Genomic DNA, 27,432 nt, shown 5'->3' with positions numbered 1-27,432 from the left:
ACCAGAAAAAGATATTAAATAGGAGTAAAGCTGATGCTAAACCCCTATTTAAAAAAAAAAAAATGTAGAATCTGCCCTGAATGCATAAAGGAAATCCCTATCCATCTCCTTAAGAAATGCAATAAATTTTCCTTTTATGCTTATTATTTATTAACATTTACAATACATCTACATCACTTTTATTAGCTATCTATTAATAATAATTATAAAGATAACTCAATCTGGAGCCTTATTGTCATAAGAAATGAAATATTTAAATTTCAATTTATATGCACCATTTTCTCACAGAGAATTTTGATAGTGTGATCAATTTAAGCCTTTCAAATATAAAAATACTTTTTAAAGATAAAATCCTATGAAAGAAGTGGAATGGAAATATGAGTTTAAGGAGGTGAAAAGAAATATGTAAAAATTTCCTACTGTTGTTTATATATATATGTGTGTGTGTATATATATACATATATTCATAAATATATATATATATATGATTTATTTTTAAGTAATCTCTACATCTAATGTGGGGCTGGAACTTATAACCATAAGATCAAGAGTCACATGGTCTACCAACTGAGCCATTCAGATACCCCTGGATTTGTTACTTTTTTTTTTTTTCTTTTTTTTTTTGAGAGAGAGCATCGACTGAGAGTATGAGCATGGAGGAGTAGAGGGAGAGAGAAAATCTTAAGTGAGCTCTGCATCCAGCACAGAGCCCAATGGGAGGCTCGATCTCACTATCTGAGTCAATCGGTCCCTTAACCAACTGGGCACCCGGGGATTTGTTACATTTAAAAGAGAGGTGTCAAAATTTCATTGTTAGAAATTACATCCTTTGTCCTTACTTAAATGTATGTTGAAATTTCTTTAAATATTAAGTTAAAGTATGAGATGTAACACAGCTTCTTTTAAAAAATTAGACCCTACACAAACACTTTGACTCCCTACAATTCCCCCAGCATGTGGCCTTCAAGGAGACGCCACTGGCTAGACCTTTAAAGTTTCTGCATCTCTCCACATCTAGACCATGGAATTATAATATTATTTTCCTCACAGCATTGTAAGGTTAAACTGAGATAACTAATCTAAAAGCATTTTGTAAACTATGGAGTATTGGGCAGATGTTTGTTACCAATAAGTGTTTTCATCCATGAATTCCCTTAAACAAAAATATATCTTGATCATCTGCTCTGTGACAGGAACTGTTTTAGGTTTGTGTTTTTGTAAATCTTACATTTTCATAAGATTAGCAGAATACACAAATAAATGAACAAAACAAGATGATTGCAGGTAGCAATCTGTGTTAGCAATTACTGAACTTCCATGTCATACTTTTTGAAAGAAAAAAGCACTGCCTTCATTATACAGAACATCCCTTTCTAAATGTTCTAGGACAGCCAAAGACACCACGGTAGGTTATATACCCCTCCCCACCAGTCTCCTACCATACTCCACTACTGTCTGCTGTGTTCCAGCCCGGTGACCTCTTTCTTCACTGCATCTTGACCACTCAAGGTATGCTCCTGCCTTGCAGTGTTTGTTTTTTCTCTGGAAGGCTCTTTTCTGATACATGCAAAGAGAGCTCCCCCACCCCCTTACATTCCTTTCCTCACATTTAATCTTCTCAAGAAAGTCTATGCTGACCGTTCTTTTTTTTTTTTTTTTTTTTTTTTTTTTTTTTTTTTTTTTTAGTGGATATGCTGACCGTTCTATCCCAAATTGTAAACTGTCTCCTCCAACCCTACATTACCAATCTATTTTGCTCTATTTTTCCCCCATGGGACTTAACACATTCTAACAAACTATATAATTTACTTATTTATTATTTCCATCTGCTCCTTCTAGAATGTAAGCCCCCAAATGGGAAAGGTCTCTGGAATTCTGACTCACAGGCCAATCACTAACTGCAGTTGAATTTAATTGCAATGTTCCCCCATAGGGTGCTAATTGTTTTATTATTGCTATCTCATTTAACCCTAACAACAACCACATGAGGTGCTTTCTAATTTCGTTTCAGTATCTATTGCTACATAATAAGCTACTCTAAAACTAAATGGATTGATACACAATAATTTATCTTTTCTCACTGTTCTGCAGGCCAGAAAATCAGGCATGTCTCAGCTAGATAATTCTCTTTTCACACAGGATCACTCACTCATCTGGCTTTCCTATTGGATGGCTCGGCTGGAGGATCCATGAAGACTCCCCTCAAATTTCTGAGATCTCAAGTACTCCTCCCCCTGACCTCTCTGCCACTACCTGATTTTTTTCCCCATCTCAATAGTCTCATTCGAGTTTTGTTATACCACATGGGCTGGCTTTCCTTACCAGAAGCTCCAGGCTTCTTCAAGTTTGTTACAGGAACTAGCATAGAGTTGTTACCTCTATAATCTCTTAGTAAAAAAGCCATTTCCTCACAAGGCTGGCCTAGATTCAAGGGGCTGGGAAATAGAATATACCTCTTAATGGATGGAGCAACATGGGCATAGAGAGAGACAGAAAATGATGGCATCTCACTTTGGAGACTAGCTACTACCTCTGCTCTTATTTTTCAGATAAGGGAATTGGAGCTCAGAGAGATCAGATTGACAAATTAATAAATGGCAGAGATGTGACTCGATTCTAGCTATCACTGACTCCAAAGCCGGCATCATTAAGCACTCTGCTTTACAATCTCTACAAGAGTGGCTTCCGCACTAACAGAGGATGTCTGGGCCCCTCCAACACAGATTGTGGGAAGGCTGGGAAGCAGGCCTGCTACTGGGGTGCTAAGCAGTCAAGGCTCTAGGATCCTAGTTCCACTTCCATCAGAGGAGTTCAACCTCAGATTTCTGTACTCATTGAGCTTCCACAAAATTTGAAGAAGAGATTCCACAGATTTGGAATACAGTCAAAGCATACCAAACAAGTATCTGATTCAAGAATGAGTTTATATTTCTGCAAGTTAAAATCTGTAACATACTAAAAAGATGTATGTTTATGTTTATGCTTGTTGTTATTCCTATTTTGTATATAAAGATAAATTTTAAAGAGATAACTTCATTTCAAATAGGTATTTTATGCTTAAGTTGAAGGTGATTTTTATACAATGATCTTAAGATACTATTTTTTTCGGAAAAAAATACTGTTTTGGGAAAGGCTCTCTGAGCTCTTTTGAAACGTTATAATATATGATGAATCCAATTTCAAGCTGATAGGGGAACAGTACATTTCTGTTGTGTGGTTTGCAAGAATATAATTTGGGGAGCAATTTTCTGTGCAGTTGGTGGGCATGTTACATTACAATTTTGTGCAAACTTGGCACAATATTATTGTAAATTCTAATAATTCTGATTCTTCACAATGCTGCAAATACTGGGGGAGGAAAAGATGGTGAGCAGTCTTGCTTCTGTGTCTCATCCAGAGAAACGTTTCTTTTTTACTTTTATACATTGCATTTTTGCACAAGATTTTTTTTAAAAGATTTTATTTATTTATTTCTTCATGAGAGAGACAGAGAGAGAGAGGCAGAGACACAGGCAGAGGGAGAAGCAGGCTCATGCTGGGAGCCTGATGCGGGACTGGATCCTGGGAGGTCCAGGATCACGCCCTAGGCCGAAGGCAGGTGCTAAACTGCTGAGCCACCCAGGGATCCCTGCACAAGATTTTATATGAAGAAAGTTTATCAGCTGTGAAAGAAAAATACAACTTCAAAGGTGTCTCACTAAATGACCTCTAAACCATGAAGTTTAGCTAAGTCTATGGTTTCCTGGTCATTAAGCAATTTATTCACCAAAATCTATACTAAATATATCCTGAAGTGGTTAAGGGATTTGATAATTTCATGAAGTTTTTGGCAATAGGGGCACCTGGGTGGCTCTGCGGTTGAGCTTCTGCCTTTGGCTCAGTCGTGATTTCAGGGTCCTGGGATCAAGTTCTGCATCAGGTTCCCCTCAGGGAGCCTGCTTCTTCCTCTGCCTATGTCCCTGTCTCTTTCTGTCTCTCTGTATGTGTCTCTTATGAATAAATAAATAAAATAACTTTTTTTTTAAAAAAGAAAGTTTTTGGCAATGATATCATTAGTTGGGAATAAATAACATAAGAGAGAATAAAAATCTTCCCTCCATATGCTGATGATGACCTGGTAAAAGTATTTTGCCTTGGTATAATTATTTCATTCAAAACCTGTTGAAGATAATTAAGATGTCCCAAATTTTCTCTAGACTATTTCTTAACTTTCCAGAAAATTGCTCTAGATAAGAAATGCATAGACTTTCCATCCAAGAAATCAGTAGAGAACAAGAATAACTGTATTATGTCTAACTGACATCCACTAAAGAATAGAAGCTATCCTAACTTTTCAATAGCCACAGCTCACATTTAATTCAAGATCCATCCATTCCACTCTTGATTAGTTTTACTTGTATCCAAAACTTATTTTCAGTTTGTGTTTTTATTTTATTTTATTTTTTTAAAGATTTCATTTATTTATCCATGAGAGACAGAAAGAGGCAGAGATACAGGTAGAGGGAGAAACAGGCTCCAGGCAGGGAGCCCATTGTGGGACTCTATATCCCGAAACTCCAGGATCATGCCCTAAGCCAAAGGCAGGCTCTCAACCGCGAACCACCCAGGCATCCCCCAATTTGGGTTTTTAATAAGCACTCTTTTCTTGGGACAATTTACTTTTGTTTCTAAAGTAGCAACCTGAGAAGCCAGTGGTCTCTCTGATTCCTCCTGGACTGGAAAAGAGCACAATAGATACTCATTCCACATAGTGAGTGTTGGAAATCATTAAGCACTGTCAAATCACCAAAGAAAAGAGTATTGCTCTAGATCCGGTTTGGCACTGAAAGGTATCAAAACAAACAGATACCAAGGTTAAAGCAGAGAGAAACTTTAGTCTCAAGGCAAATCAAATGCAGAGTTAGATACAAGAAATATAGTTTAGACACCATGCATACCCTGCTTTCACAAACTTGGAAATGATTGCTAAAATGAACAATAATGGAGCCAATGATAAAAACATGAAAACCAGTTAGCAGGCCTTTATAACAATCCAAATGAAAAATGCAGGTGAACTAAGCTAGTAACAAATAGGAGAGAGAGGAAAGGGATGGAGAAAGAGAGAAGCTGATATCAGGGGACCAAATATCCTGGTTTGTGTGGGATTGAGAGGTTTTCTGAGATGTAGGACAGTCATTTTTAAAACCAGGATATTCCTGGGCAAACTATTCAATTTTTAGGAGCTTGGGGGGTTTTCCAGAATGTGAGGCTTTTAGTACTAAAACTGAGAAAATCCTTGGTGAACAAGGACAAATTAGTCACCATATACTCAACTTTCCTTCATTTTCTTATAATAACCCAGCTTCTTCTTGCCTTGACATCATTGCAGAAGCTTTACCCCCCACTGATGGCATTGAACCTATCTCTCCAGAAAAATCAATTACAACTGGAAAACTTTAGACAAGTCTATTCTAAATGCCACAAGAACATCTTGAGATGAGTCAGAAAGGGAAAAACATAGTATATGGAAGCATTACCACTGACTTCTATTAAAATCAATGCAAACCAGAAGACAATGGTCTGACATTTGGTTGGTTTAAAAAAAAAAGGAGACTAAAGAAGTTGCAGACAAACACAAACTGAAAGAATTTATTACTGGCACTGCTGCACTATAAGAAATGCTAAAGGAAGTTCTTCAGGCACAGGACAAACTATTGGATATCCGTGAAGGGAAAAAATGAACCTTGATTCTAGGCATAAACAAAAATTCCAGGTAGATTTTTAAAATAATGTAAAAATCTAATCAATAAAGTAGAAGATAATACAGAAGAATATGCTCTGACCTTATGGTATGTAAATTTATCAATTTGATAAATCAGACTACATTAAAGTTAAAAACTTACAGTCCTTAAAATACATAAAGTCAGTGAACAGAGAAGCCACAAAATGAGAGAAGCAAGCCATTATATACTTAATTGAGAATGTATTTGTGTGTGTGTGTGTGTGTGTTTGTGTGTGTGTAGAGAGAGAGAGACAGAGACAGAGAGAGAGAGAGAGAGAGAGAATGAGCAGGAGGAGCAGAGAAAGAGGGAGAGAGAATCTCAAGCAGACTTTTTGCTGAGCATAGAACTTGATGTGAGGCTGGAACTGAGAAATTACTTGTAACCATGATATATAGAGAATATTTTTTTAAAAGATTTACTTATTTCCTTTTAAAGAGAGAGAGAGAAAGAGTGCAGTTGGGAGAGGCAGAGAGAAAGGAAGAGAGAAACTGAAGTCAACTCCACCTCAGCATGGAGCTCTATACAGGGCTCAGTCTCAACCCTGAGATCACAACCTGAGCCGAATCCAAGAGTGGGACCTTTAACTGCCTGCGCCACTCAGGGACCCTTATAGGTAGAAACTTCTAATCAATAAGGGAAAGAAGACAAACCAGTAGTAAATGGACTACAGATTTAAGCAAATACTTTACAAAAAAAAGATATCCAAATGGCCAAAAATATTTAAAAAGATGCTCAAGTCATTGTAATTGGTGAAATGCAATTTAAAGCAAAAGAGATACCATCACAATGTGTGAAATAAATAAGACTGACAATATCAAGTGTTACAAAAATGTGTAGCAATGGAATTCTTATATACCATTGTGGGATTGTAAGAGGCATACCTACTTTGGAAAAATATCATTTTTAACAAAATTAAAATTTAACAAAATTAAACATATATCCACTCCACGACCCAATAATTCTAAGGAATACGCCCAAGAGAAATGAATACATGTACACATAAAAAGACTTACATGAGAATATATATTATAGATTGAGTCATAACAGCCCAGGACAGGAAACAACTTAAATGTTTATCAGCAGTAGAAAGGGTAAACTACTCTACAACCACTCATTGTATAAAAGGTTATTCTGTATGTTAGTAAATTGAACACCAATAAAAAATAAATTAAAAAAAAAAAAGGTAAACCACTCATTGCAGTAGAAAGGGTAAACCACTCATTGTGTTACAATCGGAATGTATATTATAATACAATAATATGCAGCAATGTAATGAATGGATTATGGGTAAAGGCAACAGCATGAATGAGTCTCATTATCAAAATTGTCGTGAAAAAGCCAGACAGGAAAGAATATCTACCGTTCTATTCCATTTATACGAAGTTCACCATCAGGCAAAGTTAATCTCTGGTCAGAGAATCCAGATAGAGGTTACCTTAATGGAGGAGAGTCAGGTAGTGCCTGAGAGGAGTGAGTAGGGTGCTGATAATTTCTTGACTCGCGTGGTGATTACCAGCTTGTTCACAATGTGCTATTTCCTCCCACTCTCTACTTATGGTGTGTGAACTTGCCTGCATGTATGTTGGAATTTAATTACGTTTTAAAATAATAAAAATAAAATATAGCAAAGTAAAGCATATTGAGTTCCAAACGAGTAAGATTAAAGACCATAACATTGGCAACTATTTATTGTCAATTCGCTCTGAATTTTTTCTGGAAACCGACATTTTGCATTGAGTGAATGACTGTGGCCTCGGTTGTGTTCCTGATCAGCAGCCCTGTGGAGCTGAAGTGTGAGTCAGTTCAGGTTACATTAGCCTTTGAGGGAGCAGTGCCCAGCAGGTGGCTTCCCTTTGCCCTTTTCTAGCAATTTTTCCCTGTTTCCTTTCTGCTCTCCTCCTGCTGAGAGGTCTCTGGTATTAACAACAAATAAATGGGCAGCTGTATCCTACACAAAGGCATGCCTTCGGTAATCCCTTTGTGATGAATCATCTAATTTTTTATTAATTATTGTCCTTTTGATTTCAAGAGAAGGCAGAGGGCACGGCCTAGGATCCCACCACTGATAAATATTATTTGTTGTTTACGTGCCAATAATTGAGGGGATTGATTTTTCTAAAATATATGATAATTATAACTATAGCTATGCTCATTTGTACAGCATCTTACAAAACATTTTAATATATGTTCTCTCATTTGATCTTCATAGTAATCACGTCAAGAATGTGGGGGCAAGCATGACTATTTCCTTTTAATTCAGGGAGAAACCAAGGTTCAGATAAGTCTTACAAAATAAACACTGTATTTTAAACGACAAGGGAAAGGGAAGATCTAATATCACTGTTTGAGTTTGGGTTTCCTCAGATGCAGATCCTGAGTCATAGGTATATGTAAAGAGTTCATTTGGGAGGAGAAGAAAACACTGGAAGGGAAGCAGAGAAGCAAGACAGAGAAGGAAAAGCAATCAATAAAGTGTGTGTGACCATTTATTTACAGCTCCATTATTGGGATTTAATCTAGCTCTGGGAACCAGGGTTATATGTTATATATTTTATCCCACCCAAATCACAAAATAGCTAAGAGCTGGAGTATTTATCCACCAACATTCAGTACATTAACTTTTATAACTACTGGCCTTCTGAGCCTGTGTCTAAAGAGGAGATGGAGTCCACAATATGAAAGGTAGGGTGAGGACACAGAAGTCAACTCCTTGGTGATATTATGAACACCTGATTCAGAGTTAACCTGAATCAAGCTGAAAAATTGGACCTCATAGTTAAATGAAGTAATTCCCTTTAATGTTTAGGCAAGTTTCAGTTTTTACTTTTATACTTACAATGAAAGGATTCTAACTGATATGAAATATGTCATCTCATTTAAATCAACATTATTAGAATTATTATTATTTTATATACTATTGAGAAAAATGCATACAATTAAACTAAGAACTTTTGCTTTATACCCCTTAAGTTTTTAAATTTTTGTTAACTTTTTGAAAGACCTCTGCAAGGTCATTTTTTCAATCATATAAGTTTGGGAGGCATTAATCAGGGTATATAAGTGACATAAGCTAGTTAAAATGTGTTCCCATTCTGCGTTCAATTCTTCTCAAATCATCTCAATCATCATCATTACCTGTATGTTCCCACCAAATATCTCCTTGGGGACATAGCTTTTTTAATATGTGTAACAGTTGAGACTGCAGTTTTTCTCTAAGTCCTACATGTCTGTTCTACAAATTTAATGCTTACTGTTTCTTGTCTATGATAGACAATACTTCAGCATATATATTAGTAACAAACCCTCATACATCATCTACCATGGATTTCTTCCTTTCCTGGTTCTCAGAAAGCATTCAGTTGCAGTCTGCAAGAAAATGGAGAATGAATGTATTTGTTCAATGGAAACATTTGCTTTGCAAATATTAAATTTATGTCCCCATTGTTTACTTCTGTTGGCTTCCTAGGTACATGATAACTTTTCACCTTTAAATCTTAGTGAACTTCTTAAAAACAGTGATGGAACTCAGTTATATTTTAATAATATCTATAGCTCAATTGATGTTATAACAACCAGCTATGACCAAATTTTGGTCATACACACAGGCAATGATAACTAGGTTGCTGAAAGGCATTTTAAGATGCCATAGGTTAAAAAAAAAAAAAAGATGCCATAGGTTACATAACACATGACAATTTCAGAGATTTTCAGAGTAAAAACATGGAAAGATTTGCATCTTAAAATAGATGAAATACAGTATCACTTATCTAGTAATGCAGAATCAAGTCGTCCCTATTATTCTGGTCTCCTTTCAATACAGTTACGCCTTCTTTCTTTTTTTCTTCAGATATGCCTTATTTCAATGAAGATGTTTGTATATCCTTCCATTTCATTACTATAGTTAGAATTCTTTCAAGTGTTTGCTGTTTGTATATTTCTTTATTTTAAAAATTCTTTGAAACACGAGAATGTGATGGTCCTTAAAATAAATTCTAATATCTAAGCATTTTTAAAAATTTGAATAAAATAAGATTTGAATAAATGGAGATTAAAATAGATTTCTGGCTGTGAAGAATTAATACTGTAATAAAGTCGATTTCCAGTAAATTAACTTATGAGTTCAGTGAAATTCAAACTTAATTTTCTGTAGATCTCAACAAGCTAATTATTTGATGCTCCTGGAAGAGACAATGTATAAAAGTAGCCCTCTTTTTAAGCAAAAAAGGGAAAATTTCTCTAAAGGATATAAAGTATTCTGTAAGAATACATTAATTATAACAGTATAGGTTGACACTGGCAGAGAAAAGTAAAACTAATTGAAGAGAAAAGAGAGGGCAAAACCACACATTTATGTAGAAATATAGATTAAAAGTGGCATTGCAAACTAGTGAGGGGGAATGGTAAATTCTGTACACAATGCTGAAGCAAATGAAACCAATGTGGGGTCTTACATGATCTGAAATTTAAGAAATAAAAACAAAATAACACAGAAATAATCCCATATTAATATTTGGAGAAAATGAAACTGAATTTTTGTTGTAATTGGGTAGAGCAATTTTATTTTAAAAAGATGTTAAACCTGGAAGAATTTAAGAAAAAAACAAAGATTCTACTACTATTTTAAAATACATGACATAAAAGACTTTATAACTAAAACCTGGGGTTAAATCAATCATTGGGAGAGTATGTAGACAATGAGCGTATCTGGGTGGCTTAGTTAAGCTTCTGCCTTTGGCTCAGGTCATGATCCCAGGGTCCTGGGATGGAGCCCCACATCAGGATCCCTGCTCAGCAGGGAGTCTGCTTATCCCTCTCCTTTTGCCCCTCTTCCTGCTCGTGATCTCTCTCTCAAATAAATAAATAAATAAATAAATAAATAAATAAATAAATAAATAAAATCTAAAAAAATAAAAAGAATAAAAGAAAACATAGGCAACATGCATAACAATAGAATAATTTCTCAAATATCTAAAATATATAAAGTGTGCAACTCAATTTTATGTAATAAGATTTTGCAATTGAAAATCCATAAAAATAAAACAAATTATACTATTGTTATGCTAAGAATAAAGATACATTTATATTGAGATTATCATAATATATATATTTTAATGCAGTCAATAAAATATGCAAATTATAACTCTACTATTGAGAATTTCACACATTTTTATGATATATGTAATGGTAGCAGTGATTATATCTGGGAAATAGAAATACAAATGATTTCATATTTTATTTTCTTTTGGGAAATATTTTCTGAATTTCCAACAACAAACATATCAACTGCCAGCAAAAATAAAAGCTTTATAAATGTATTATGGATGTTATTTTTCCTTCTTCCAATTTTTATTTTTTCCAAATTTACTTTATGAACATATTTATTTCTCAGGATAAGCTAGATTATCCTTCAATAAAAAATAAGCCCAAGATTTTCAGCAACTTAACACATTAATGCATACCTGATTTCTATTTTTAGCTTCTTGGCCATCCATTAGTCACAAGGCACTGCATGTAAGGGAACTGGGAAAAGAAGTAAGATCATATTTACTCCATAACTGATCAGTGTCTCCACCACCATCTGTCTTTCTGGTCAATAAGCATGCCTTTGTTAATATCTTTCCACTCATAGAACACACTCAGCCTTTCCCTAAGAAGACAACTTGGTGTTAACAACTCAGTGTCACTTCACCCAGCTCAAAGAGTAAGCCATACTCTAGTTTCTCTCTCCTCTTGGGCCATACACCTATCAACTAAAAAGATGGGTGTTCCCTTCCACCTCCTTAAGATTTATTTATTTATTTGAGAGAGAGAGGGTGAGAGAGAGCATAACAGAGAGAATCTCAAGCAGACTCCCTGTTGAGTGTGAAGCCCCGACATAGGGGACTTGATCCAGGACCCTGAGGTCATGACTTGAGCCAAAATCAAGAGTTGGAAGCATAACTGACTGAGCCACCCAGGTGCCCCATCAACTAAAAAGAAAGCTGTTTGCTTCCCTTTCACCCAGTATAACTGGTGGAACTGAAACAGGAAACCTCAATAAAATCTTTCACCAGAAAGGGAAGAATGGAGAAAAGCCTGTACTGTTCCATAGCAATTTTGAAGTCCTGCTGGCCTCCCTATCCTGGATGCACCTTTATTAGACCCTGATTCAACTTTCAAGGAGAAAGTCCCTTGACCATTATTACTCAGGGCTTTCCTTTCTCAGTTGCTTTCTGTCTATGGTAGTTTGGGGTCCTAATGATTGTTAGGTTTTGAACAATCACAAATATTTTTTGGATAAAACTCGATTTTTATAAAAGCAAAACTTTTTAAAACTAATTTATTCATTTGAAATAACTTCTACACTCAACATGGGGCTTGAATTCACAACCCTGAGATCAAGAGTCACATGCTCCACTGACTAAACCAGCCAGGCACCCCAAAGTGAAACTCTCTTAAAAATAAATCAGTATACTTATCCTTTATTTGCTTAAAGTCACATCAATATGCACAACCACGGATGGCTCCCAGATTTGCTACATTTTCCTACTTCCCCCTCATCCTTCTCTTGCTCGATTTAATAGTGAATACCTTAAGGCTATCATTAACAGTAGATATGAAGGTCATACTCTTACTCTGATCTTTGCCTTGGGTCATTTTAAGCTGGTGCTTATTTTAAATTTGTTGAAAAGAACCTCCTTAAATGCTTAATCTTATGAGCTAGTGTCTAGAATCAGTGACTTTGCCAATCCTACAAGGCACTGAATTTCTGCATTTTCATTATTCCTTTTTTTTCCCACTTACATCTGAGCCAATTTTTTCAAAAGCTCATTTTTTCCTTGAAATAACTTGCCAAATGTAAAAGCAAATAGCGCCACCTCATACTACCAGGTTTTACTAAGTGTTCAACCACAGGATAATATAGATCCATCTTTCCAGCCTCTGTATACTTTTTTTTTGAGACAGAAAGGGGGTGTTGTGCAGAGAGGCAGAGGGAGAAGAAGAGAATCTTAGGCAGGATCTATATCCTGTGGGAGCCCAACTTGGGGCTTGATCCCACTACCCTGATATCATGACCTGAGCCAAAATTGAGAGTTGGACACTTAACCGTTTGAGCCACCCAGGCCCCCCTCTATACTTTTTCCCCCACTTCCTACTGGCCAAACTATTAAGCTAATACCAGACATTTCAGTGTTTTTTTCTTTTTCTTTTCTTTCTTCTTCTTCTTCTTCTTCTTCTTCTTCTTCTTCTTCTTCTTCTTCTTCTTCTCCTTCTCCTTCTCCTTCTCCTTCTTCTTCTTCTTCTTTTTTGTTTCAATGGCAATCCTCACTTTAGTACTAATATTTGTATTGGTAAGTATAACAGTTAAAACTGAAGTAATAAATCCTGAAACCCTAGTGGCTTTACATAACAAAGATTCATTTTTCACAGGTGTATATTCTGTTGCTCATTGGTGACTGACTCCCTTGGATCTGTTAACTCCTTCCACTTTCAATCTTATGATGAGGATTCCAATTTACTGCTCATGGGGAAGAAAGATCTGCAGAGTAACATAGTCAAAATTCATCACATGGTCATGTCAAATGAAAGGGAGCTGGGAATCATGAGGAAGTGTATGGGTATTTGGTGAGTATTAAACATCTCTGTCACCATGTTTTATAAATACTGAGTACTATGTTGAAAAATAAAAATTTTATGCAGTTGCGATGGCTGGGTGGCTCAGCGGTTAAGTGTCTGCCTTCGGCTGAGGGCATGATCCTGGAGTCCTGGGATTGAGTCCCATATCAGGCTCCCTGCATGGAGCCTGCTTCTCCCTCTGCGTATGTCTCTGCCTCTCTCTCTGTGTCTCTCATGAATAAATAAATAAAATCTTTAAAAAAAATTTTATGTAGGTTATTTCTGTCCCTCCCAAAAGAAAAAAAAAAAAAACAGGGGTGTCTGGGTGGCTCAGTTGGTTAAGTGGTGCCTTTGGCTCAAGATCACAGTTCTTGGGGTCCCAGGATGGAGCCCTGTATCGGGCTCCCTGGTCAGCAGGGAGTCTGCTTCTGCCCCTCCCTCTGCTTGTGCTCACTTGCTTTCTCTCTCAAATAAATAAATAAAATCTTAAAAAAAAAAAGAAGCTATTTTTCAGAAGTTATAGCAAGGAAGGACAAAAGTTAAAAAGATATATTCCAAACTGATAAAAAGAATATAGTACCTTATATTCAGAAAAATATATTCATGTTTTATTCACTCTTCTAAAACATTTACAACTGTATAGGACATATATTTACAAATCTTCACCTTATAAAATTGTAGTGACATTGATACCGTAAACATTTATCTTTGCAAATAGTAACAAGAATAATGTTTAAATTTATGTTACAATTTTAGTTTTTCTCACAAAATATTTTTAACTTATGAAAATAAAGTTGAAAACTATGAAGAAAATAGCAATCATAATCCTGCTTCCCAGTAACAACCAATGTTAGCATTTACACTTTTTTTCTTAAATATTCACATTCATAGTTTACATTATAACCATAGTATTTTAATACTATCTGATATCTTTTCATTTTGCTAAGTATTTAATATAATATTTTCTCATACTATTCAAAATCATCTGTAAACATCATTTAATACCTATTCAAATCAACCACATAGATATGCTGTAATTTATATAATTATATCCTACTACTTGGACAGGTTTCTTTCCAATTTTACAGCTAAATTACTGTTTTAGGAAATGAGTATATTTGCACATAAATCTTTGGACTTCTGTTTCATTAGTATAGATTCCAAAGAGTAAAATTACTCAACCAAAGGGTATATATGTTCAGAAGCTATGAAAATTAGCACATGTATTTCTAGAAATGTTCTAATTTGCATTCCTGTTGTCAGTATACTAATATTTCTATCTTGCCCAACTTTTATTAGCACTGATATACACACATACATACATGATATATACATATATATCTTTGCCAATTTGAAAGACATAAAAATATTCTTTTTGCATTGTTATTGCATCTCATTTCTTAAAGTAATTGTTTTCATTTAATTGAAGAATAATTTGCATAAAATAAAATTGATAGATTTTAAGGTTATAGCCTGATAAGTTTTGACAAATGTGTACAACAGATTAGCCACCACCCCAAAGAGATATAGAATATTTATTTGATCATTCCAGAAAGTTGCCTTGTGCACATCTTGTCAATCTTCCCTCACAAGCAGACATTATTCTAATTTGACAGTTTTTAAAAATCAACTTTATCAAAGTTGATATCAAAATACAGGTATGTTAAGTGTGCACATCAATGAGCCTTAACAAATATATATGCATATGTAACTAACATTCTGGTTAAGATAAGGAATATTTTCATTACCTCAGAAATTCCTTTCTTTTGTTGTCAGTCCCCTCTATCCCTAGCCTTGCACAACCATTGATCTGCATTCTGTTGCCACAGATTAATTTTGCCTATTTTAGAATTTTTCATAAATGGACTAGTAATACACTATACTGTATACTCTTGTTTTTGGACACATTACTCTGTGCCACAATTTTGAGATTTATCTATGTTGTCACATGTAGCAGTAGGTTATTCTTCATTATTGCTGAGTAGTGTTATACTGTATGGATACACTTTTTCAGCTGCTGGTGAATTTTAGGTTGCTTCCAGTTTGGGGCTATTCTGATTAACAGCTCCTATGAGCATTCCTGTATAATGTTTAACATGGGTAATCTTTTATTTCTATTGGATAAATACCCAAGGATGGAATTGAGGTATCATATGGTAAGTGCACACTTAACTTGAGCTTTACTGTAAAACCAACTACCGAAGTGCTTACACATCTGACTAGCAAGTATAAGGTTTTCCTTTGTCCCACTTTTTTGTCAACATGTGATGTGTCTTTTTTTTTTTAATCATTCTGCAGGGAATATAGTGGTATTTTATCATTTTTTGATGCTTTTTGTGACCTTCCTAACAAGTCTTTTTTACTCCAAGTTAACAAAGATTTTCTCCTTGTTGTCTTCAAGAAATGTTGTAGATTTAGCTTTTATGGTTAGGACCATGGTGCATCTTGTATTAATTTTTTTTGTATAGTGTGAATGAAGGGTCAAGGCTGATTTTTTTTCCTTAAATGGGCATCCAATTGTTTCAGCATTATTAGTTAAAATGACTTTATGTTCCCCATGGAAATGCTTTGGTACTTTTATTGAAATTTAATTAACCCTATATAAACATGTTTAATTCTATAGTCTTCACTTTGTTTCTTTGGATTCTAAATCTGTCCTTGCATCAATACCATATGGAATTGATTCAGTAATCTCTTTGGAGATGTTCTGGGTGATGATCCATTTAAAAGCCCTTGAATAACCACTGAGAAGTAATTTCCCAAGACATGAAAAACTGGTTTTAAAGAAAAAGAAAATGTACCATAGCATTCTGAAAATGTATATTCAGGATGCTTGCTGTGTGGTAGACTTTTTTTGGTTGTTTTTTGCTTGTTTGCTTTTACCATCTAGTAAGAAGCTAATGTGGTTCACTTTTATTAAAGGCCTATATTATTTAAAAATGGGAAGGAATCTCACATAAATGTCATTCTGTGTTTCTCAAACTGATGCTTGCATTGCAAAGGCAACATTTGTTTCCCCGTAATCAGACCTCTTCAATCACTTAAAGATGTGTTTACTTTATTATCAGCTGTAGTATTATATATTTAATATTTTATATAATCTCTCTTAAAAATCTAAATATTTTAAGAACATAAATATTAAACAATATTTTAATCACTACTGAAATGGAAAACTTTTTAAATATGCATTTTCATAGTAGATAATTATTGAAATAACATAATGTCATCTTGGTACAATCTAAAATCATCCCACAAACAACTCCTAGTATCATAATCTGAGCACTACTTGAGGCCTATCAAACTAATGTTGATCTTTTAGGGAGATTTCCACAGAAAAGTGAATGATACTGTCTATATTCAGTAAGTTTTATTATTAGATGGCAAAGAGTCCAAGTATTTATGATTTATGTGTCTCAAGTTTTCAATATTAGAATTTGAGTCTCCTTATTCCAAGTCTGCTTTTTTTGTCAATTATACCACCATGTGTAGAATACACTTTTCTCCTCCATTTACTTCTTGAAACATGTGTATTCAAACTGTTATTAGCCCAATTTTTATGAGAATGTGTACAGAGCTCAATTGGTAAGTCAAGTTATGCTTTTGAGATTTGTGAATTTATTATCCATAGAAAACTCCAGATTTTTTGGTTTGTTTAAATTATATTTCTGGAAGCAATAAAATAAAACTTGAAATCTTATAAATGGGAAAGATAAATTTTCAATTTAATTATTAATTTTTGACTCCAGTTTATAATTTCTAATTTTTCCTGAATGCAGTCAATATTATTAAGGACTGTTCATCCTCTGATTATAATAGTATGCTACTCATTTTTCAAAAGAAAATAAAACTTTCAAAAGATCTAATCCTTAAAAAAAGGATAAGAAGTGTGATATAAGATTTTTTAAAAAAACTTTTTTTAAAAGATTTTATTTATTTGAGGAAGAGAGAGAGAGAGAGTAAGAGACAGTGGCAGATGGAGAAGGAGAGGCAGACTTCTTGCTGAGCAGGGATCCCCAGGTGGGGCTTGAGCCCGGTACCCTGAGATCATAACCTGAGCCGAAGCCAGACACTTAACTGACTGAGCGACCCAGGCATCCCTAAAGATTTTAAGTAATCTCTATACTCAGTGTGGAATAAGAGGTGATTTTAGCTACTTTCCCTGAAATTCTTCCACATGTGGTTAAATAAGCATTTAATAGCAATTAAAATTGTTAGATGTTCCCGTTTTGTTGCCTTTGGCAGTGAAGAATGAGTAAGCTTACAAAATGCTATCCAGGGGAGTATTTAACAGTTGAAATTCGAACTTAATATAAAGGAGCTGCAGTGTGAGCTTGTTGATCGATAAAAATACTCTTCTTTTCCAAAATTCAAAGGATTCTACACTTCTGCACCACACAATACAGAAATAACACATTGAGCCAAGGCACCTGCCAGTTGATCCAGAAGTACTTGATTCCATACATTCATTCATTCATTCACTCATTTTTCATTGAAGCAATCACAATCTCTATGGCACCTGAATCACTTTGTGAATGGCTTTTATTTTGAATCATTTTGTTCATTAAGCACAGCTGTAATATTGATCTTTATGTATTTTTAATGAGAAGAGCAAGCCAGTTGGGGGCTTAGCCCACTCAAAATATATCTTAGCATATCCAACAATTTTTTTGCTTTGTTTCTCCAGATCTAACCTCCCTCCTCCCAAAAAGGATTGTGACTGCCATGTCAAACTATCACCTAAACGAAAGAAATGAAAAGTTAACTACAAATTATACTCCTTAAAACGTTGATAATTTTAGGGGTACCTGGGTGGCTTAGTTGGTAAGAGACTCTTCCTTTGGCTCAGGTCATGACCCTGGAGTCCTGAGATTGAGCCCCACTTCAGGCTCCCTGCTCAGTAGGCAGTCAGCTTCTTTCTCTCCCTCTGCCTGCCACTTGTGTTCTCTCCTTGTCTCTCTCTCAAATAAATAAATACATAATCTTAAGTAAATAAAACATCAATAATTTTAGTTTTTAGGAAACAATTTCTCCACAATCTTTGTCTTGCAATGTTGACAGTGTTGACATTTTTTTTTTTTTTTTGGTGAAAGAAAATAAATCCACAATGTAAAGATTTAAAATTCTAATGACTTCATTATTTCAGAAACTGTGTTTTTTCACATTTTATTTTTTCCTTTTAATTGAAACCTAAGAATTATTTTTCTTTAATGTTATAAAAAGGGATTTTATGTGTGTCACTCTTAGAAAAAATAAAATGAGATGACATATAGGATCATGTAACTATGTAATAAAATTATCAATCAATGTGCATGTAAAAGTTACTGATCTATTAATGGTTGTACTTATAACCCACATGCATCTTTATTGAATGTTCCATCTATTTTCCCTCATATCAGCAATTTCAAATGAAATTATTCCTCAAGGTAGCCTGTAATTGTTTCTTTCTAGTATTTCTTAGAATTTAAAATATTTTCAAAGTGCTGTACCTTCTCAATTTCTGTGGTCCCTGCTATGGCATAGCTGGGTCTTCATATATCTTGGGACAGTCTGATATTTCCTTTACCTCTACAAATGGTCTTGATAACTATTTGTCATCCTCAGTAGATATTCTACATTTATTGGGTGGTAATATGTATTGTGCTCAGTAATCTGCTAAATGGTAGGGAGCCCAAAGAAATGAGATTGACAGATTGAAAGTCAAAGTTGAAACACAAGGTACATAATAATTATAGACAGTTTCATAAACTGACATTGCGGATATTTTGCAACTCACTAGATAGTCTTACATCCTCTAAATGTCAACTTTTTGTCTTGAGACCTGCTAACCTCAAGGCAGCCTGCATGTGTATTCCAGGAAGAACAGCTTGTAGTAGTGGCCACAACATTGAAATTTTAAAAAACAAAAATAAAAAATAAATAAAAATAAATAAATAAATAATTTAAAAAACCCTTTTATTAAAAAGGAAATATATAGCTTCATTTTAATATGAAAATCAAGTTTCTAGAAGATGGGCCTTCTTCATCTTGTGGCTTTAGAAATAACTTTACCACATACCATGATCCATCAGGGCACAAATACTTCAGGTTGAGAAGCTTTAAAGGTGATTTACAAAAGATGAGCCGCCATGAATATTTTATCAGAAGAGCTACAACTCAAAGGAAAAGAAGGAAATTAATCTTCTGTGGCCATGTTAAGGGTGTGAGCATCAAGAAGTACACACCTTAATAATCCTTCATAGTTTGAAAAAATATTAATCCAGGAAAAACAGAGATATAAAGAAAAGTCACAAGGGTACTTTGCTGAGACCATTTAGATATAAGTATTCTCTCTTGAATTGACTGTTTGACCTTGAAAAAGTCATAGCTTATCTTAGTGCACCACTCTCCTCTACTAGACTCAATGTATGGTCTCTGTAGTCTAGTTTTGCCATCCTATGATTCAAAATTGTATTGAATTTCTTGTCACTTTACCGCACTCCACTTTGAATTAATGAATACAGCAGAGTGGCAATGATCCCCAAGTGCCAAGCTCACCACTAGAAATAGCTTTAGCAGTGTAATTTTGTTTTATTTATTTGAGAGAGAGAAAGAACAGGCAGTGGGGAGGGTTAGAGGGAGGAGACAGAGAGAGAGAGAGAGAGAGAGAGAGAGAGAAGTTTCCTGCTGGGCAGGAAGCCTGGTATGGGGCTTAATTCTAGGATCTAGAGATCATGACCTGAACCGAAGGCAGATGCTTAACCAACTGAGCCACCCAGGAGGCCCTACCAGTGTAATTTGAAAATATGTTTTGACTGCCTGAAATTTTAAGGCAGCTACAAGGGAAGAAATTAGTATTTATTAAGCTATTATAATATACCAGTCTTTGCATATTCCACAAAATGAAGAAAGTGACTCAACACTTTTCCTTACAAACTATTTAGGAGCAAAATTTATAGAACAGAATTACATAAGAAATGTTTCAAAACTGGGAAGCAGCAAAGGAATAACTGAATCTTGAAAGTTAAAGTGATGGCCAAGGTGGGAAAGGAGTAATAGAAGTCTTTCAGAGAAAGTGAATTTTGAGCTGAATCTGGGAGAAGACAACACTTAGCTAGTAAAGTAGATGTGGAGGTGGGGAAGTAATAAAAAAATGCAGTTGAAATGAATCTGCAGTTCAAGGATTGTGAATGAAGTAGTGGAATGAAGACGTTGGCAACATAGAGATCATAGTTAAGTTCCTTAAACCAACCCACACTGTGTAAATAACCCACTATTTTTGGAGAACACATAAGTCTATATTGAAAACCTCTAGAGATCAAAGTTTAAGCTAGGTACCATGAAAGACACAAAGCATCTAAAATACAACGCTGGTACCTAACATGTCTCTGATCTGGTAGAAGACCCAAGGCATGCAGACTTTGGAAGGTAATGAAACTAAATTTTCTAGAATGAAGATATTGAAAGAACACATGTCTTGATATTTAATGAGACATTACCAAATACAGAATTTGGATAGTGCTACTACAATTCAGAAAAGAAAGAGATCACTGAGCCAGCACTATGAAATTAAACAAGAAATAAACAGCATGATGTCTCACTACCAGGAACTTATAACTTTTAAACATCTACTTCATCAGTTAGAACAGTTCGACCCTTCCCTTCCCCCTCTGTATCCTTTTATTTCTGTTTTCCATTAGCTGAGTGATGACGGCATTGCCATTTACATCAGCACTGAGCATCTATTCTCATCTTTTGCTAAAACATTGGGTTTTAAATACATACAAAAGAGCAGCAGGAGACTTGAAAAAGACTGACTTTATATATATATTTTTTTCTTGTGTGAAAGTCTAAAAACAGAAACCAGGATAGAATCTAGGAAGGGAAGGAGGGTGTAAGAGTCACTCTTTTCATCTTTAATGCATTAAGCAAGAAGACTCTGCATTGTCTCTATCTGTATGTGAGCAAACGGATACAGTTTTTCTTCTAAGTTCTCAGGGGCAGCAGGATTGTTGCAAGGGTTCAATTTTCAAGTGTAAATACATGACCCCTTATCTTATTTTGAAATATTTTCCCTAAACACGAATCACATTATATTAAAGCTGGAAGGGACCTTGGAGAGCCAAAGCTTCTCTTCCTTCTTTGTTTGTATGAATCCCAGAGATATTAAATGATTTGTTCAAAGTCTCAAAATTAGTTGAGAATGAGTCTGTAGTGGAACCTGAGTTTTTGATGCCCAATATCTTGTTATTTCAATAAAACTAAATGATAGTTTCTTCTTGGAAAAATGATAGTGAAAAAAAAAAAAGAAAAATGATAGTGAAAAACTATCATTTTTGATACTTGGAAAAACTAAATAATAGTTTCTTTTTTAGCACCAAGACAGATTTTGATCTCACCCAAATGACTGAGATACTTATATATTAACCAAACCCTATTTTGGCCTCTACTTAACTCAGAGCTTAATTTAACGTTCAGATGAGTAAAATCACATTTCTTGTACAATAAATTGCTCTTTCCTTTATATAATTTTTTTTCTTTTCAGGGCTTGAACTCACGACTCTGAGATCAAGACCTGAGATGAGATCAAGAGTCAGATACTTAACCGACTGAGCCACCCAGTTGCCCCTCCATTATATAATTTCTGATTTTTCTGAGTGTATTTTAGATTTCATTATAGAGTAATACATATTCATGGGAAAATCTGGAAAACATGTCAAGCTATAAAGAAGCAATAAAAGTTCTTATAATCCCACCACTCATATTATATACTTCATTTAAACTAACTTTCTGTGTCTGTTTTAAATAGTGAACTGTCTTGAAATAGTTTTAAAAGTAGGAAGACATTACTTTATGAATAAGTTCATTTTATCAAGGAGAAATTACATCACCTCACTTTTCCCAAATATTCACTTATCTGTTAATATGTGTAGTCCATTCAACTTAACAAACATTCAACAACTGGAGCCCTCTTTTTAAAAATATGGGTGTCATATGGGTGTCCTGTACTGGGAGCACCCAGTGCAGGACAGAGTCATCGGAGCTTGCCTTGGATTCATTGTGAAAGGTTATAGAAGAATGATTCTATAGCTCGAAATTTTTGTGATTTAAAGAGTGTACATTATTCTTATGTACTTTAGAAAGTGTCTGTTGTATAAATACACATTAGAAAATGCCTGCTCAATAATCTGATCAGGGAAGTTTAGATCACATACAAACTCCTCTCTTCATTTTCTGCCTATAAATTATCAATCCAGCAGTATAGGGAAAACACTTGGAATATTTTCTTTAAGTTAAAATGTATGTGGTTTATAAATAAATAAATCAAAAGGGAACTCCCACACACCCACACCTACAGTCAGGATATCAGTGAATCAGGGGAAGGAGAAGAGATTGGATAGCAAAGGGAATTGTAATGAAGGAGCTGTGAAGTCAGTGTCGAGATTTGCTGCTGAGGAAGACCTGCTATAGAATAATTTCATCCATCCATTTACTCATTATTCATTCATCAAACATTTTTAAATACTCCTTATGCCAGATTTTTTTGAATAAAAGATTGGATAAGACAGTCTTCTTAAGATAATAAACCTTCAAAAGCTTGGTGGGGCAAAAGACGGAGAGATAAACTAATAAATAGAAAGTAATATATGGGTGAAATGAATGAACTAATAATTGTGATAACTGACTTTTATTCTTTCAACAAGTATTTACATGACTACAATGTGCCAGAGATCATGTTAGTTACAATGGGAATACCACAATGAGTACATGGTGGACATTGGCCTTGTTGATTTCTTTGTCTTTTCTCATTTATCCCTCACAATTGCTCTGTGAAATGTATGTTATTATAATTCCCATGAGATTCAGAAAAGCTAAGTAACTTACTTAAAAGCACAGAAGTAAAACTAGGTCAGATTATATACAACTGATATACAACAGCTGTTCTGAAAGCAAAATGACTCCATTTTAAGGTGCATCCAAATTAGGCAGGAGTAGAACGTGGGTATGTGTGTGTTAGTCATGCTAAGGAGGTTTAAAAAGTGCTTTCCAGGAAGTGAGGATAGTATGATCAAAGTCACAGGCTTCTGAAGAGCATTGCATGTTTTGGGAACTTCTAGGAATTTTGTTTTCCTTGCACAAAAAATTTGAGTATGATGAGAAATGCATCATGAAGAAATAAACTGAGCTCAGAAAATAGACATTTGACTTTACCCTCCGGACAGCATGAGGAGTGACATGATGGGCTTACCTTTTAATGAGATCAATGCTAGCTGGAATGTCAAGAATGGTTTTGAGGTAGATAAACTTTTAGGTAAGGGAACCACTTAGGAGGCATTGCAGGAGTTCACATAAGACATGGGAAAGACCAGAACTAGGTATTGATTAGATGGAAAAATTAGAGATTCTTTAAGATATAATTAGGAGATAAAATAAGGGCCTAAGGATATGATGGGTGTTGGGACTAAGATATAAGAAGGGGGTTCCCTGGTTGGCTCAGTCCATTGAGTTTCTGACTCTTGATTTCAGCTCAGGTTGTGATCTCCGGGTTGTGGGATCAAGGCCCATGTCAGGCTCTGCACTCAGCATAGAGCCTGCTTGTCCCTCTCCCTCTCCTCCTCTCCCTGCTCTTTCTTTCTCTCTCTATCTCTCAGTCTATCTCTCTCTAATAAATAAATAAATCTTAAAAAAAAAGAAAGAAAGAAAGAAGAGGGATGTCTTCCTACTTAATGATGGATGCAAAAGTTTGTGTGGGAGAAATAGTCAAAGTGTAAAATAAAACGCACAGTTGGATGTTATCAGAAGCTTAGAGGAAAGGCCTTGGCTTCATATTAAATATTTGAAAACTGTTTTCATAGAGGAGATATTTCAGATATGACAGCACTTGAGATGAAAATATTTAGTAATCTAGTTTATGGAATCTTGAAGAATGATGAAATATGAAGAAAAGTTGAAGAAAGCTTTTTTTTTTTAATGAAAATTAAAAATTCAACAGGTAAGGGGCTTTTTTTCCAAGACAAGAAAGTTTGCTATCTTAGAAATTTATGAAGTAGAGAGTTTTTTTTTTTTAATTTTTATTTATTTATGATAGTCACACACGGAGAGAGAGAGAGAGTCAGAGACATAGGCAGAGGAGAAGCAGGCTCCATGCAGGGAGCCCGACGTGGGATTCGATCCCGGGTCTCCAGGATCGCGCCCTGGGCCAAAGGCAGGCGCCAAACCGCTGCGCCACCCAGGGATCCCTGAAGTAGAGAGTTTTAAAAAAGAATTATTGGCAGGATCAAATGCAGGGAAAAAAACATCAGGAATATATGTGCTGAAAATGTCCATTAGTTTAGAAAAATAAACTAATGACTTTAACAAGAGGTCATCAATGGTCATCAATGGCTTTACAAGAGACATCTTGGTAAAATGGTTGAAGAAAAATCCAGATTATAGAGTCACCTGGGTGGCTCAGTGGTTGAGCATCTGCCTTTGGCTCAGGTCCTGATCCTGGTGTCCTGGGATAGAGTCCCACATTAAGTTCCCTGCAGGGAGCCTGCTTCTCCTCTGCCTATGTCTCTGTTTCTCTCTCTGTGTCTCTCATGAATAAATAAATACAATCTTTAAAAAAAAATTCAGATTATAAAGGGTTGATAAGGAAATGAGGAAGTAAGAAACTGGTCATGGTAACTAAGGGCTAATTTTCAGGAAATTTGAATGTGAAGGAAATGTGAATAACTACATAAATCAAGGAAGGTTATTTATAAGGTCAGAGAATCTGGAATATTTATAGGTTAAGAGACAAACCACTAGAGAAATAAATACATAGGGGAGAAGGTTTGACAAATGGAATAGAGTTCTAGAAGCCAACTATGAAAAATTATGGGGGTTGTATGATACTCTTACAGAGAACACTTAATCTTTTGGGAGAAAAGGAAAGATGGTAGGATGAATGAAGTTATAAAATCACTGGCAGATGAGAGAAGATGAAATTGAAGGTGTTCACCATTAAGATCTGATGAAATTGGAGCAGTGTTTCTTTCAAGAGGCCTAAGCAGAATGTTGAAAACTGCGGATGGGCACTAAAGGACATAATGTTAAGTTTCCTGTGACAGAACATTCCAAGGTAAGGAAAAGATAGTTAGGTTTAATAAATGAATAAAGCAAATATTAGCTCCAGTTTTTATTGTCCACCCTCCGGAAAAGGCTCACATAAACTGAATGCAAAGTGGTCTGGATTATACTCTTGGCTGTGTGACTTGAATATTGTGAAAATTTACCAAGAGTTGAGGATGCTATTAGATGAATCCCTGAACCCCTAGGAATCAGCTATCTGACTGCTGCCAAAGGTTTGTAGTGACCTAAGTTCCCAAAGTGAGAGTCTGCACAGGACAGCCTAAAATAATATCCTATGCTTATAGAGCTCTTACTATGGATACCATTATATGTGTTTTATATTATTACCTCATTTAATTATCACAAGGTTCAAGGTAGAGTATGAGTATTATTTCTCTCTAATAGATGAAGGTTCACACAATACTTCCAAAGCTCTCCATCTTATAGGTGAGGAAGACCATATGCATAATTGGTCAATGAGCTTATCTAAATCTCTCACGTCAAGTTAATATTTCCCCTGCCCTAAATCACCACAGGGCCAGGTGCAACCCCTATGGCCTAAATCCCACCACAACTATTGAAATGAGCCAATCTTAAACTCTGTCCTGCTTTGCCTTTCCCACAGAAATCCCAGTAAAAGCTGTGACCTAGGAGCTCCCCTCACTCTTGCTTCTGTTTCCTTGGTGTTCCCTCTGTGGCTCTGCATCGTGAGTCTTGCCTCTCATTTCTAGGGAAATTGTAAGTGATATTAAACTTCTCTTTCAATGGCATTGACCTCTCTGTCATCACCTTTATAAATTAAGACTGGGTACAAAACAAATTGTATTTTACCACTCTTTTCAAATTCAAATTGTCACATGACTCCTTTTACCCATTAGGTTGTGAGCAGAGGTGTTAAAACAGTGTATGTTCTATCATATTTTCTTTTTCTTATCAGGGAAAACATTTTGAGCAGAGTTTCCATCAATCTGGACCCTAGTAATGAGCAGAGGTACTTGCCAAGTCATGTTGGAAATGTAGAGTGAGCAGGAAATAGCATTGCTGTAAAAAGCCACTGAGATTTTATATTTTTATTGAAGTATAATCTAGATTATCCTGACTGTGATCATAACTCTGGAAGTTTTTGCCAGAATATTCCAGTTTCTATACACATTGAATGTATTTTGGGAACAGGAGGCAGTAACCATACCACCAGAATCCAGTTTAGTTGGATCACAGCAGGACAACTCAAGAGCATTAGTAAAAGAAATGAATGAACTTGATTTTCCTTCTGAGCTTCTAGAGTCATTTATATTTAGAAGGAAAAACTCAGAAGCCATAGGTTGTGATGGGTTATTAATACATGAATGTGTTCTGAGTTAATAAGACCATATATTGTAACAGTCAATGATATTTATTGTGTATAAATAACTTTGAATTAGGTGTTAGAAAACAACAAAAAAGGAGAAATTGATGTTTGTAATAATGCTTTATATCATGTGCTGCACATTACAGGTTTCAAAGATTTTTCACAAATATTTTCTTCTACTCGGTGAAGAAGGTAGGGAAAGTATTATTCCAGTTTTACAGATGAGGGAGTATTAAGTCACAAAGATTAAATGACTTTCCCAAGGTAGTGACAAAGTCACAAAGGGGATAAGTGGTAGAGGTAAAACCAAAACACCACACTTTTGAGTAGACATTCTTTTTTTTTTTTTTTTTTTACCAGCCTATAAATTAAAATAGCTACTTCTCCTCTGAGGGCAAAAGTTCTTGTTGCCAGAAAAAGTTTAACAATGTTTTCAAAGCCTATGGACATCAATGAAACATTTATTTGTACCATGGTATTGAATGAATGCTATAATTTAAAACTGGACATGAAGAAGACCTAAAACCATCAAACAGATGTGGAGGTGGGTGGGTGGTTTCTGAAGCCCCTTTTCAATTTCATCCAGACTGAAAAGACAGCATGAAATGTTGAGATGTTGTTTTGAAACCTCAGGAGTTCCCCAGGTAAAACCTT

The 27,432-nt window shown here is 35.1% G+C and overlaps 1 long non-coding RNA gene across 4 annotated transcripts in view; it reads right to left on the bottom strand.

The window, feature by feature from the left end:
* The window catches only part of LOC112661207 (uncharacterized), a 93,739-nt gene that overhangs the window by 64,939 nt on the left and 1,368 nt on the right, over positions 1 to 27,432 (bottom strand). For 3 of the 4 annotated variants that reach the window (XR_003137507.3, XR_003137508.3, XR_003137509.3), the window contains exon 2: positions 11,222 to 11,282. This is a non-coding gene — a long non-coding RNA (uncharacterized LOC112661207). Of the gene's footprint in view, positions 1 to 11,221; positions 11,283 to 19,413; positions 19,505 to 27,432 lie in introns of all 4 variants that reach the window. The other variant, XR_004808654.2, reaches the window with a different exon arrangement.

The sequence above is a fragment of the Canis lupus genome, chromosome 23 (assembly GCF_003254725.2).
Source record: "Canis lupus dingo isolate Sandy chromosome 23, ASM325472v2, whole genome shotgun sequence".
Classification (NCBI taxonomy): Eukaryota; Metazoa; Chordata; class Mammalia; order Carnivora; family Canidae; genus Canis; species Canis lupus.
This window is presented reverse-complemented; position numbering and strand designations above follow the sequence as displayed.